The following is a 13,626-nucleotide window of genomic DNA, read 5'->3' on the forward strand; positions in this document are numbered from 1 at the left end:
ATGCAATTTTAGTGTAAGAAACTCCCATGGTTACCAGAAGAAATACATTTGAACAAAAATTCACACACAAAAGAAAATGAAGATTATTTTATAAGACAGTCATGAATTACTGCTTATAATATATAGAAATAAAGTGAAAGTCACCTAAGGACATTTGTAAAGTACCTGTAAGTACAACTTTAGCCAACTAAAGATAAGCTTCTTTCATTATCAGTCCTCTACAAGCAATAGGACAACTTCTTCCCCACTGTTGATAACTTCCATTATCGTTCAATAGCATGGTATGTGTAAAGGAAAGGGAAAACATTTCAACTTTATAAGGAGTATACATTGCCAGCTGCCAAGGCTGAGTTCTCTTAACCAGTAGATGTCATTCTCTCTCTATTTTAATGTGAATTTCCTATCTTCCTTTAGTAGTCTGTTCTTGGAACATGTTATGAAATCCAGTTTCATTTCAGCCTGCTTTTCTCTTCGTCATCTTTTCAAGTTAGTATAGTTTCTCTTCAAGAATAGGAAGAATGCCAGAGCATGAAAAGAGGTCAGTTTGACAATTTTCCTTTGGTTATGGAGCCTTTAGTGGGGAATATTTTCCTACATATTTAAGACACAGTAAATTGCTGACTACGTTGGCATGAGTGAAATGGTGCTCCAACCTGTGTGCCAGGATGGATTACTTCACAATGTCTTTTATGTAAAGATAGATGGGAAAAAATCTGTTTATAATGCTAGCAAGTTGAAAAGGAAATCACGTTCCCAGGAAGCTTTAAGGAGATTCACTTTATACATTATACGTATTTTCCTATGTATAGCTGTGGATGTTATCACTTCCTTGAAATGACCTTGGCTTACCAAGACCCAGTCACCTCTTCCCTTTTTGTACTCTCCTCTTGCTCTGAACCCACTACAGTATTCAATTTTAATCCTGCAGTTCCTCTGTCTGCTTACTTGGCCCACTAAAGACAAAGAATTGGAGAGATGAGGATCGGTTAGGAAGTACTGAATCATGGAGATTTGCTTTAGGGACATTTTTGGCAGTGTCAACAACTTGCTAAATGCCACAGCTATTGCTTACAGGACCTGGGTGGGAGGGGGTGCATGCAAACAAGAATGAAAACATTGTAGAAGAATTGCATAGAGCATGATGCTCACACACAGAACTAGATACTCTTTTGAAGGAATAGGAAATGGTTTACAGAGAGTGCTTTTGAGGGAAGCCTTAAAATGTTAGTAAGAATAAGGGGGCTAAGGTTGGATTAAAAACAGTCAAAACAGAATTTCAGGCAAAGACATTTCAATTTATTCTTTTATTCTAAACTTTACAATAAACAACTACACTCTATTATTCAATAAGTGCATCAGACATTAAAAATTCAAGGATGTGTTTCTGTTTATGGACTTGTCAGAGGGGTTGGGTCGTGGCTCTCTTGTAGAGTATTTGCCTACTATGAACAAGTCCCTGGGGTTGACCTTCAGCAAGATAAGGGTATGTGGGGAGAATTTTAAAAGATAAACATGTGGAACAATTAATGAGGCTGTTAGTTTTAATAGGCATTTGTTCTCTAAACCTACTAGGAGATGAGGAAAAAAAATGTTTTCTAAAAGGATTTATAGAAGACTCAATCGTTTTACAGATTTATTTATTTATTTATTTATTTATTTATTTATTTATTTATTTATTTATTTATTTGTTTGTTTATTAAATAAGATCTTTCTCTGTAGATTCGCCTGGCATGGAACTCTGTATGTAGTTAATTCAGGCCTCACTTCCTACCTCAGACTTGTGAGTGCTGGGATGACAGGCACATACTACCTACCAGCCCAAATTCTAAAAGCTTTCTTCAGTGAGTGCCCATAATGTGTAACACACACTATTCTTTCTTCAGTCAGTGACCATCATGTGTAATTCGTGTCACTCGTTTACTTTGTGACATTCAGGAAAGTGTCAAGACTGCATATTTGAACTCTTAAATAACATCATGCATGTTAAACCCAAATCATGCCACTTGTTAAGCTTTGAAGCTCCTCATAGGCAATCGCTGGATTTTCTCTAAGTGACTTATGAAAAATAGGAAGAAGTATTGATGCACTTAGATATTTTTTATAATTCCCCTGATTATAGAGTGCTTGAAGTTATTTATTAATTCAGATAGAGGCCATATGTTTTTCTGTCATGTCTCCCCCAACTAAGCTAACAAAATTGAATATGTGGTGGCTAGAGAGAAAGAGTTCAGTGGCTAAAAGTATTTGCTGCTCTTGTAGAAAACCTGAATTTAGTTCTCAGCACTTACTCTGGAAAGTTCACTACTACCTGTAACTCCATCTCCAAGGCATCAGATGCCCTTTTCTGTATTCTATCTGCACTCACATTTGTTACACAGACACATACATAATTTTTTTAAGTGAATGCTAGCCATCTTCTTGATAATCACATGTTACACTTAACCAAACTTCATAAGTTTAATGGAATAGTGTGTCTGTTGAAAAGTTGGAAATAAAAAGGAAGATACAGAATTTACCTAAGGAATATAATACAGAGTTGAATTATGACCTCTTGTATACTAAACTGTATAGTTTCCTTAGGAACAGGAACACCAGACCTTCCCTGCATTTCATATTGTGAATTATTTTTAGCAGCTACATGAATCTGTCTTAAGCTCTAGGGCATACTGGTTGACCCTCTAGATAACAGTTTGTATCTTAGGTTGGATATTTTCTTTATGCCAACTAATTGATCCTTTTTTGTGGGGCTTGGGCACAGATCATAAAAATAAAATGCACATCTACTCTAGAACCTGAATCTTAAGTTTAAATATATAAAAATCTATCATTTGTATAACTTGTCCTCCTACCTCAAATAGAAAACCTGTAGGCAAAGGGACATGTCATTTTGAGTCTTCATACCAAGAAGACCAGATACAAATGTCAAATAAATTTCAAATTTTATTCTTAATCTCTTATTTAGAAGGGGTTTAGGAGCTGTCCTTTGGGAGGTGATAGTCTCAAGGATGTTTTAAAGATAGTAATAAATAAACAGAACGTTATGAATATTGAAGAAAACTGGGAGAATCATTTTGGTTATTTACCTAACTTACAGCAATCTATGGCAGATACACTCGCCTCTGAAAATGTGAATTTATATTTGTGCACATATTTTTTTTGAGCCAAAGAAGGAACTGAAGAACATATATGGTTGGCCCAATTTTCTTTTCCCTTACTTGGTGATTATAGATGCCTTTGCCAAGATGTATCCTTTATCAGCCCAAGTCTAGGAGTGCCTATCTTGGGCAGAGGTCCCTGGATGACATATAGTATAATTTGGTATCCATGGATATATCCAACTACATTTACAATATGAAAATAAGCTTGAGATATGAGTTTTATGATATTTATTGTTAAAACATGGACTGTGATCTTATCCTTGAGCAAATCACAGGTGTTAAAGGAATAAACATACAAACAGTTTAGGAAAAGAACACATGACTTTCTGAGAGAAGGAGGCAGAGTCAATATTTTCTGAGAAAGGAATGTGAACTGAAGGAAAAGAACTAGCTTTCACAGGGTGGCATTTAATGGTTGTTCTTGTTTGTAGGAGCCATTTACTGGATGGGGCCAGTAAAATCAATATCTGTCTGGTCCACTAGTGATTCTGCACTGTCTCTGCCATATGCATCTGGCTTCTTCATAGTTTTGCTTTTGCTGGATTTTATGACATGCTCCAGGATTCTTCTAACAGTGTTTCCATGCATAAAAAAAAATGTTGTATTGGCTTTCAGTCACTATAAAGGTGACAAACTCATCTAAGACAAAATTGAATTCTCAGATTCAAATTTATCAACATAGATGAATATGCCTTCATTATGAACAATACTAATGTTTTCCCCTGTTTCCTTGGCTCTACCGCATAAAAACGTCTCAAAAGATCACTGCATCACAGGCACACAGACTATCCTCATATATATTACTTCTACCAGGTTTTCTACAGAATTTATATTTCAAGTGGTCTGAAATGTCAGTTCCTTCCATTTTTTCCATTTCTGAAAATCCTAGGAATTTTAGTCATTATAACTAGGAAAACAATCCCATAGAATTTTTTTAAGTCACTACAGTAAGGATATAGAATGCATATTCAAATCTTATGCTTAAAGAAAGCATGAAGATAAAAACAAAATAGTTGGAACCTTTTAGAGCTATTGATTCTCAGGTCTGAAATAATTGGGATCTGGAAATTACACCAAGTTGTTAAAATGAGAACTTCAATACAGCTTTAACACAAACAAAAGAACATCCACACAGGTGGTTTTAGTGCATTGGTTTGAGCAGTGAACCATGTAATTTGTTTCCCTGCCAACAATATTTCATTTGGTTATGCTGGCCAAGAGAAGAACCAAACACAGTCTTTTTTCTCACCCAGCTGTATTGGAAATGTGTTGGGAGTCTTCAGTATGAAATGCAGCTTTCATCAGAAACTCACAGAACTGAACTGTACAATTGCCTCACTTTTATAATCCAAAGAGACCATGGGATTTTGAATTCTTTGAGCTACTGCCTGGGCTAATAGAAAAAGAGTCTGAATGATGAATGCTCCAAAAATGATGGCTAATACTGGAACTGGATAGGCTGTTTTATCTGTATGAACATAAAACGTTAAGATCTGTAGTCTTTCTACTAATAACTACTTCTTTAATTCTTTCTCACTCTGTCCCATTATTCCTGTTATAGCTATGATCAGAAGGAAGTTGGCTTTCTCCTTTAAATTTGATGTGCTGTTTAGCCTCCCATCTTAGCTTCTTTTCCTTTTAGTGGACTTAAATTACCTGAAAAAAAAACCCAGCAACTCAAAGGGAAAGGGCTTATTTCATCTTCAGTTCAAGGATACTGGTCTTAACACACTCTCTAGCTGCATCTTCTGAAGTACTCTTATACATTTTTGAAACTCATGCATGCTCCTTATAGTTCCATGCCTCTATTTATTTTGTCTAGTTACTCTTCCTGCCTGTGACCTCTTCCTATTGTATTTCATTCAGTCTCACCTCATTTTTCCATTGATAGTGGTCAGATATCAAAACCTCTAGATTGTTTTTTTGAGGCCATTGCAATTGAAAAGCACCTCCTTTTCTCCTACAGCAAAACAATTGTGCTTATTTAACTAATAGAAATTAATTTTTCATCTTTTTCCCTATGTGTAAACTGTTTTGAAGATGGTAACCATTGTGAGTCCGTTTTTCTGTTCCTCCCCAGTAAATTCATCCTATTCTTCACTCCTGTCTACGCAAGAGCATGGACTCACTTCTAGATAAAGAGTCTAGCATAAATTTAATATATAATATATATTTCCTTAGGTGGATGGGACAGAATTAGGAATTAAAGGACTGACCTACTCAGTTCAAAGAGAAGTGCTTGAGAAATGTTGAAGGGGTAGGCTTGAGAGTTTGATGTTCATCAAAAGCTGTTTTCTAAGTATATCTAACTTGAACTCTATTTTTGAAATATGTTCTTGGTCTGAAATATTTCCATGCTCCTTTTAATTCTCAGTTTAAGTACTTTCCTCCTTGGAAACTCTTACATTCTCTTAATAATGTTTCATACTTTTTTTCTTGCTCTTAAATCTCACTGCATTAATAACTCCAGTACAGTTGCACACTTTGTGTTGAGAACTGCACACTCATGAGTATCCTTTCATTCTGTGTTCCTTTAGAGTAGCCGTTTTTGTTGTTTTTCTTCATTATTCCCTTCCCAGTCATTGTTTAGAATATTTTTTTAAATTGGATCTTAGATACACTAGTTAATTTTACTGTGCTGGTCTTAGTTACTCTCTCAGAAACAGGCTCCATTGATGATAATGAAGATTGAGAATCAACACACAAAAACCACCACCACCACCACCACCACCACCACCAACAACAACAACAACACCATCACCACCCCATACGAAAACAAAAAATTAAACAACTGGTAAATCATCATCAATCTGAGCAAAGAATCTCAAATCATCTAGTGAATTCAAGGACAGCCAATTTGTTCCCGCATTGATTTCCACACCAGCATTCGTGCATGAATCCTGGAGACCTGGACTTATATAACTGAATTTGATGCTTTGAAACAATGTATTTACCATCCTAGAGTCTCAGCTTTCTCTATGGGACAGAATTTGTTTCTAAAATTTGGTGTGCCTTCTTTCAGCTATAAACCACAAAAATCGAAGCAAACCACATAGACTGACTGGGGTATAGGTGTGCTGGAAGCCACAAGCGTCTCTGGCTTTAGAAACAGTTTCGGGCAGAGTTGTTAAAATGTTTCTCTTGTCACCATTTGGTTTTGTGAATCTCCTCTGAGTTCATTTGCACCTTCTTCTTGTGTCAAACAAGGCCTCTGCCATCTCCAAATTCATACTACTCCAGGGTAAAATGCATAGGAATCCTCTTCTTGGGTTGTGTGGCCATGCACACAAAGGTACTCCAAAGGTTTGTGCACACATGCACAGACACAGAGATGATGTTTTTCAAATGTTCAGAATATCATATAGAGTTTAGAAAATAAAGAAAATTAAGAAATTAAAATGAGGAACACTCCAGACTTTATAATCTATTTTCCTAGTATTCATTTCATGTATTTATTCTAATGAATATTTATAAAGACCACTTCTCAAAGGACTTTCAGAGATTAGAGATCTGCCATGGCAAGCACAGCCATGGGCATCACAAAGACTTGGAAAGGAGGGCAATGGTTGACAGGGACACAAGACTCTGAGTTCGTTTCAAGAATAAACAGTTTTTATTTTTTCCACTGTATATTGATATACTGTCTGTATATTGTTTAGCTTTCTAGTAGAGACCATTTGACAAGCAGAACTTTATTAGTGTCTTTTACCCCTCATCTGAATTCTTCCTTCCACATTTTCCTGAAAACCACATATCTTTTACCCTTCACTCAAGTTTTTACACTTCTTTTTCTTTCTACACTGCCCTGCCCTTGTGGCTTTGTTTTGCCCCACAGAACATCCCTCCTAGGCTTTGGTTTATGCCTGCAGTTTTTCAAAGTCATGGGGCCATATTTAGGTCTGGGTTTGTGCTTGAGAAAGGAACTGAAAACCGTCTGTACCCCCACAGAGATCCATGAAAGGAAATGCTTAGCCCACAATGTAAGACATCTAACACTCCAAAAAATAATGGGGTTAATTGAAACCAAAGAAAATATACTAATTAATGTATTAAAATTGAAGATAATGACTAATACTTATTTTAGAAACAATTACTTGTAATACATAGCTGAAACTCAAGGTAAAACTAATAATCACATATGTATCATCAATTTATATTGGTAAACTTCAGAAGAAAAAAGTTGAAGATTGATGGTTTTGACACTGTTAGGTCCAAAGAAGACCCCTCAAATGGCAGTTCTGAGGATGATGTCCTAAAGCAAAGGACTCTGGCCAAGTAGATAGAAGGATTGTCATTGGGTAAACAGGCCTCAAGGTTGGTTTATTTATTTATTTTTTTATCAGAAAAGCAGATCTAGTAACGTGGGTTTCTGCTTACCAAGAACTTCTCTTAATCTCCAAGGAACCTCTCTTAATCCAACCCAAATGTCAGCTACTTTGAGCAAAGGCATCTAGTTCAATCCCAATAGCTTATACCAAATCTCAACCCCCAGTCTTCTTTCTGTCACATAAAATCTGCTTGCTTCCTGCCATTTTGCTACTCTCTGCCTCCCCCATCGCACCTAGAGATAGCCTTGGCTGTTTGAGCCCCAATAAATCTTTTTACTCATGGAGTGATCTAATGTGGTGGTTTCACTGCGTCTTCACGTAGAGCCCTCAGTTTTTTTTCCCCACTGGGAGCATTAAAAAATTGACAAAATTTCAAAGCTTTCTCCTTGCACCTGGAAACTTCTAGAAACTTTAAAAAAAATTCCTTCAACAATTGTACTTTGGTTAGAACAGATTCTCATTTATGAAGTGATACTGGTTTTGAAGCATATCTTCTCTCTTGTACACTCCCATGAATTAATCTTCTATGACTCTATTGAAAGGTCTTATGGCTGAGAAGTTAAGAAGCCACTCACTTGTGCCCTGGAGTGGTAACACAATATTCCTCTGAAGGGGTCCTGTATTCATACTAGTGCTGACTTGAATTTGATTGAGACTCAATACTGAAGACATAAGAAAGAATCTAAAGACGTATTGTGTTAGAGGAAATGTCAATTCTTTCAGGGAGTAGAGATGTAGTCAGTGTTACAGGAAATTCACTCTGTCCACTGACCTAGCGAAGAAGAAAACCAAGAAAACAGGCTCTGGCTTCCATCTGTGATTTTGAACTAGATTCAGATTAGATGCTTAACATGATGTCATTGGTGTCAATGTTTCTAAGATGGAACAACTTAGTTGCTAAGGTTAAATAGAAAGAATGTACTCTTTTAAGTATGTAGTACATTCCTAGGGGATAAACTGTCAAGTGAACTAATGCAACAAACAAGCAAACAAAGAAACAGCACATAATACCCACAAACCAAGGGGTGACAAGCTCAAGTTTGAGACACTTCTTGTCAGAACATTAATCTATATTTTAATTTAGGTCACAGAGTGGGCATTCGAATTATGATCTCTCAACCATTCCTTTCTTAGTATACCTCTTCACTTAACTGATAAAATAGCATCACAGCAATGCAACAAGTCTATTGCATGGGAATGAGATTATCTGCACTGATAACTCCAAGGGAAAGACCTCACTGAAAAGTTACATCCCAGCATGGTGATGACTCACGAAAGCTCAAAAGCTGCACCACAAGCATGTAAATTGCAGCCAGCCTTCTGTGTATTCTAGTGCTTCTAATACCTTCTGTGTATTCTAGTGCTTCCAAAGATGGTGTGCAGTTGAGAGTAAGATGGTATTGTGCTTGAACTCTCAGGTAAGAATTTGTTAACAATCTTTCTTCTGCAGGAGACAATAAACAGCCTCATTGCCATTACTAGGGATCTTACTGTCACTGCTTATTTCCTCTCCTGACTGTGAGTCAAGGTTATTTGTAGGTCATCCCAGCAACTCGGCTTCATGATGATTCATGATGGTCCTGATTTGCACAGAGGAAGTAGCTTCACTATAGACGTGAAACGGTTTGAGCAGATTGCTACCATCTTTTAGACGTTGGACTTCCTCTGTATATTTCTACACTGTAACTTGACATCATTGGTGTCAGTCTTGCTGAGACTAAGAAAACATGAGTCACCAGTGGTCCATCCTAAATCAGCATGCTTCTAATGGATCGTACTTCTACCTTATTTTAGCATTACAAAGAATCACAGCTGAAGGGATGAAAATGAAGCCAAGAACTCTTGACTTTGCCTTCTCTTAGACTATGCTTTCTTTTTTTCTAGTCCAGTTTCTGCTGTTTGTTTTATATTTGGATAAACACAGAATCAGCAGGGAGTAGACCCACAGGGATGCCTTTCTTGATGCATATTAAAGTCACCTCTGTAAAAAAGGAGCTAGAAGGTGCTGAACTACCCTCAAATAAGAGCATTTAATACACAACTCACTGAGTCTAACAATATTACTGAATATCTCTGCAAGGCACTGAATACTGGTTTTCCACTTGTTATTTTCTCTTTATTAATAAATATAAAGCCACAAACAGACTTAGTTTGTATTGTACCTCAGCACTAATGTTAATAATTGGAGTGACTCAACATAAGTCATTGATGGTATCAATAAAGATAAAATTAAATGTATCTTACTGTTTCCTGGGTGGGGGGAGGCATGCAATTTTAAAGAAAATAAATTGAATAACAAAAGAAAAATTTATGTCTTACACAATGATGTACTTATTAAGTAACTGCTGCACATGAATAGGACATATTGATTCAGGATCAATAAAAAAATGAGGGGCAGGCAAGATGGCTCAGCAAACGTTATTTTGTTCATAATTTTTTTTGAATACTTATGGACATCATGGAGTGGTCATCAAGCTCCTCTCACTTTTTCTGTAGAAACAGAGGTGTGGCTAAGTCCTTTCATGTTTATACATGCTGTCTTCCCACCTTTCCTTTTTGAGATCTGAGAATTTCTACTTTTTTATTCTAGATCATGGCTTCTAAATGTGGGCATCTTTTATTTTATTTTTTCATCTTTAAAAAAACAGATTTGTATTGTTTTTAATTATGTGCTTGTTTGTGGGTGTGTGCCATCCGAGGCCAAAGACATCAGTTTCCTGGGACTAGATTTAGAGTTGATTGGGAGCTGCTTGATGTAGGTTCTGGGAACTAAACTTGGGTCTTCTACAAGGAGAGTGCATACTCCTGACTGATGATCTATCTCTCCTGCCTCCCAGTCTTTCATCTTTCAGATTATAGGCATTGTCAGGTGCTGTGGATATCACTCTGTATAAATAAAATGCTGATTGGCCAGTAGCCAGGCAGGAAGTATAGGCAGGACAAGCAGAGAGGAGAATTCTGGGAAGTGGAAGGCTGAGGCAGAGAGACGTTGCCAGCTGCTGCCACAATGACAAGCGAGATGTAAGGTACCGGTGAGCCACGAGCCACATGGCAACTTATAGATTAATAGAAATGGGTTAATTTAAGATATAAGAACAGTTAACAAGAAGCCTGCCATGGCCATACAGTTTGTAAATAATATAAGCATCTGTGTGTTTATTTTATAAGTGGGCTGTCGGACTGCCGGGAATTGGCGGGACCCTGAGAGAAAACTCCAGCTACAGTCAGGCTTCTAGGAAAGCACAATAGAATGACAGGCCTCAAATCACTGTGAATAAAGGAACCAGCTCTTAATACCAGTTATCTTACTCTAAGAAGGAAATAAATTGTGATTGAGTTGTAGAGTCTTGTACTTTGTAGAATATCTTAATGTAACAATAATATCAATAATATTAATTTATTTAAAAATAAGTGAGATATATCTAAGATATATTTTATAGATTCTCTTTTATAGAATATGTTGAGATACTTGAATGTTTTGTGAAAAACTTAGAAACTATCTTAAGTTCATTATGCAATAGCTATAAAACAAGGCTATGAATAATGGTGGCCTGCGTATTCTGTCAGATTTCTTTTCAATAAAAATGCAGAAGTTACTTTGATTAGCCTTTAATCAATCATATCATACTCTAATCCATAAAAATAGCTGTTAGTAAATCTTATATATGCCTAATTGCTGAACCATATATGTGTCTTCCAAAAGATCCATCCACAGCAAAACACACCTTCATATATGTATCATCAAAGCATTATTCATAAATTAATTTTCAAATCACAACTAGATAATTTTGTTGTTTCAAAATTTCTGTTGGACTTTAGAAACTTATTTATGTGATTAAAATTTATCTTACCACTACAGATGTCTCTGAGGAAGAATTCAGTAGTCAAGAAAGTCCTGTGAGGCATTCTAGGCAAACAAATATTCAGAGATATGTCACTTAGTGGGCCATAAATAAAGATATTTTCAATAAGAGTTTTGATAGTCCAGAAGAATAAGAGACAATCTTTCAATTTTTTTGAATTTGAATTCACCTATTTATTTCTATTTTTTTGATAATTGTTATAGTTTGCATGTACGGTCCCATATGGGCACATTGTTGAGGGCTTGGTCCCCAGCTGGAAGTGCTAATTTTGGGAATTTTTGGAAACTACAGGAAATAGGCTAGAGGAAGCAACTCACAGGAAACACATCTGTGAGGCTGTTAGTGACCTCACTCATAACCTTGGAGTTATGTCATATCTTTTATTATAGTGGCAATAATGAAAACATGTTGATAGCCCTCTCCAATGTTGACTTGCTGTCCAGAACTTTCAGTTACTATCATGCTTGGATAATGCTAGAAAGTAACTTCGGGGAATATACTACCAAGACTGAAAACTTAGGCTTTCTGAAGGCTGTAGGAGAAAAAGCTCCACTGCTGAACACAGTTTCATATTGGGAGTCAAATACCAAGATTTAGGATATAACTCAATGGTAAAGTACTTGCTTACCATGTGCAAAGCCCTGGGTTGAGTCCCTATCGCCATGAAAGCAAAAGTCTAAATTTTCAAGAAGCAAAAAGGAAAGTAGGCATAAAGGTAATTGTATAGTTATATAAGTGAAGTCACATCTTCCTGATACTCTGAACATTTGCTCATAGATTTTTCTATTTTGCCTTGCAAGATGGGAAAGGTATGAATGTTTGTATTGATGTATATTAAGATTTTTTTTTCTCCTGATTTAAGCTGATGTCCAGCTAGAAGTTTCACTCCCATGGAATACCCTTCATGGTGCTGGAAGGCACTCTGCAAGGGAGAAGAGCAATCATTAGTATCACCCAGATACAGATCTTATGACCTACAATAGTGACCTACCTACTTACAAGATACAGTGGTGAAATAGTGGCACAAATGTTATGGGAGTCACCAAACAGACTTTTAAAAATCAGATCTAAGTCTCATGCTGTAAGACACAGTAAATTCCTGACACTCCTGAAGTGACCAAGTCCCTGAGACTAGATACTTCATGGGTATAGGTGAAAACCTACATAGCAACAAATGAGTCCTAACAACATACAGCTACATAGATCAATGCCTCATGCACCCCATGCCAGAGAAGTCTCTTTTTGCAATAGATAGTAATAAACACAGAAACTCACAATTGAACAACGTACAGAAAATGAAACCCTTGGGAGCACTCAGTCTTAAATGGGATGTTGATATCAAACCTCTCCCCTCAAGGCTCAGGGAGCTATGTACAAAAGGAGGCAGAAAGACTCTTAGAAACAGAGGTGACAGCCGGGTGTTGGTGGTACACGCCTTTAATCCCAGCACTCAGGAGGCAGAGCCATGTGGATCTCTGTGAGTTGAAGCCAGCCTGGTCTGCAAAGCGAGTTCCAGGAAAGGCACAAAGCTACACAGAGAAACCCTGTCTCAAAAAAAAAAAAAAAAGAAAGAAAAGAAACAGAGGTGATGGATGACTCAAAGAAAAACAGCATCTTCTGGATCCAAAAGGACTGATAACAGGTATGAACTTAAAGAGGTGGTGACAACACACAAATGGCCAGCCCACGTTGAAACCAGGCAAAATCCTAGCACTGAATAGGGGAAGTGGACAAGAATTCTCATCCTTACTTAACCTAGAAGCTATTTGCAATTGATAAACGCCAGGAAGGAAAGACCATTTTCCTCAAATAGAATGTCATTGCTCCCTGCCTAGGAGTAGTCAGTTGGCAGAGAGGGCCTCTGTTTTTCTTTGTGTGTATGTGTGTGCTTTTTGTTTCATTTTGGATATTTCATATTGTTTATTTGTTTTGAGTTCATTTGTTTTTGAGAAAGAGAGAGAGACACAGAGACAGAGACAGAGACAGAGACAGAGACCCAGAGACACAGAGAGAGACAGAAAGAGAGGGAACATCCTGAAGTTAGGTTCTTAGGGAGGTAGGGGAGGATCTAGGTGGAGATGGAGGGTGGGAAAGAAGATTATGATAAAAATATGTTGGATGAAAAATCAATGAAAAAGAAAAAAAGGTGAAAAATTATCTAAGAACCAGTTTTCTACAACCACTAAAGATAGGAAAAGAAGATTTCTAGTTTTGTGGCCTTAACTCTAGGTGGCTCTCATGTGAACTGCTGGTGATAACAGTTACTATAAGTGGAGT

The sequence above is a fragment of the Peromyscus eremicus genome, chromosome 8a, assembly GCF_949786415.1.
Source record: "Peromyscus eremicus chromosome 8a, PerEre_H2_v1, whole genome shotgun sequence".
In the NCBI taxonomy this organism is placed as follows: domain Eukaryota; kingdom Metazoa; phylum Chordata; class Mammalia; order Rodentia; family Cricetidae; genus Peromyscus; species Peromyscus eremicus.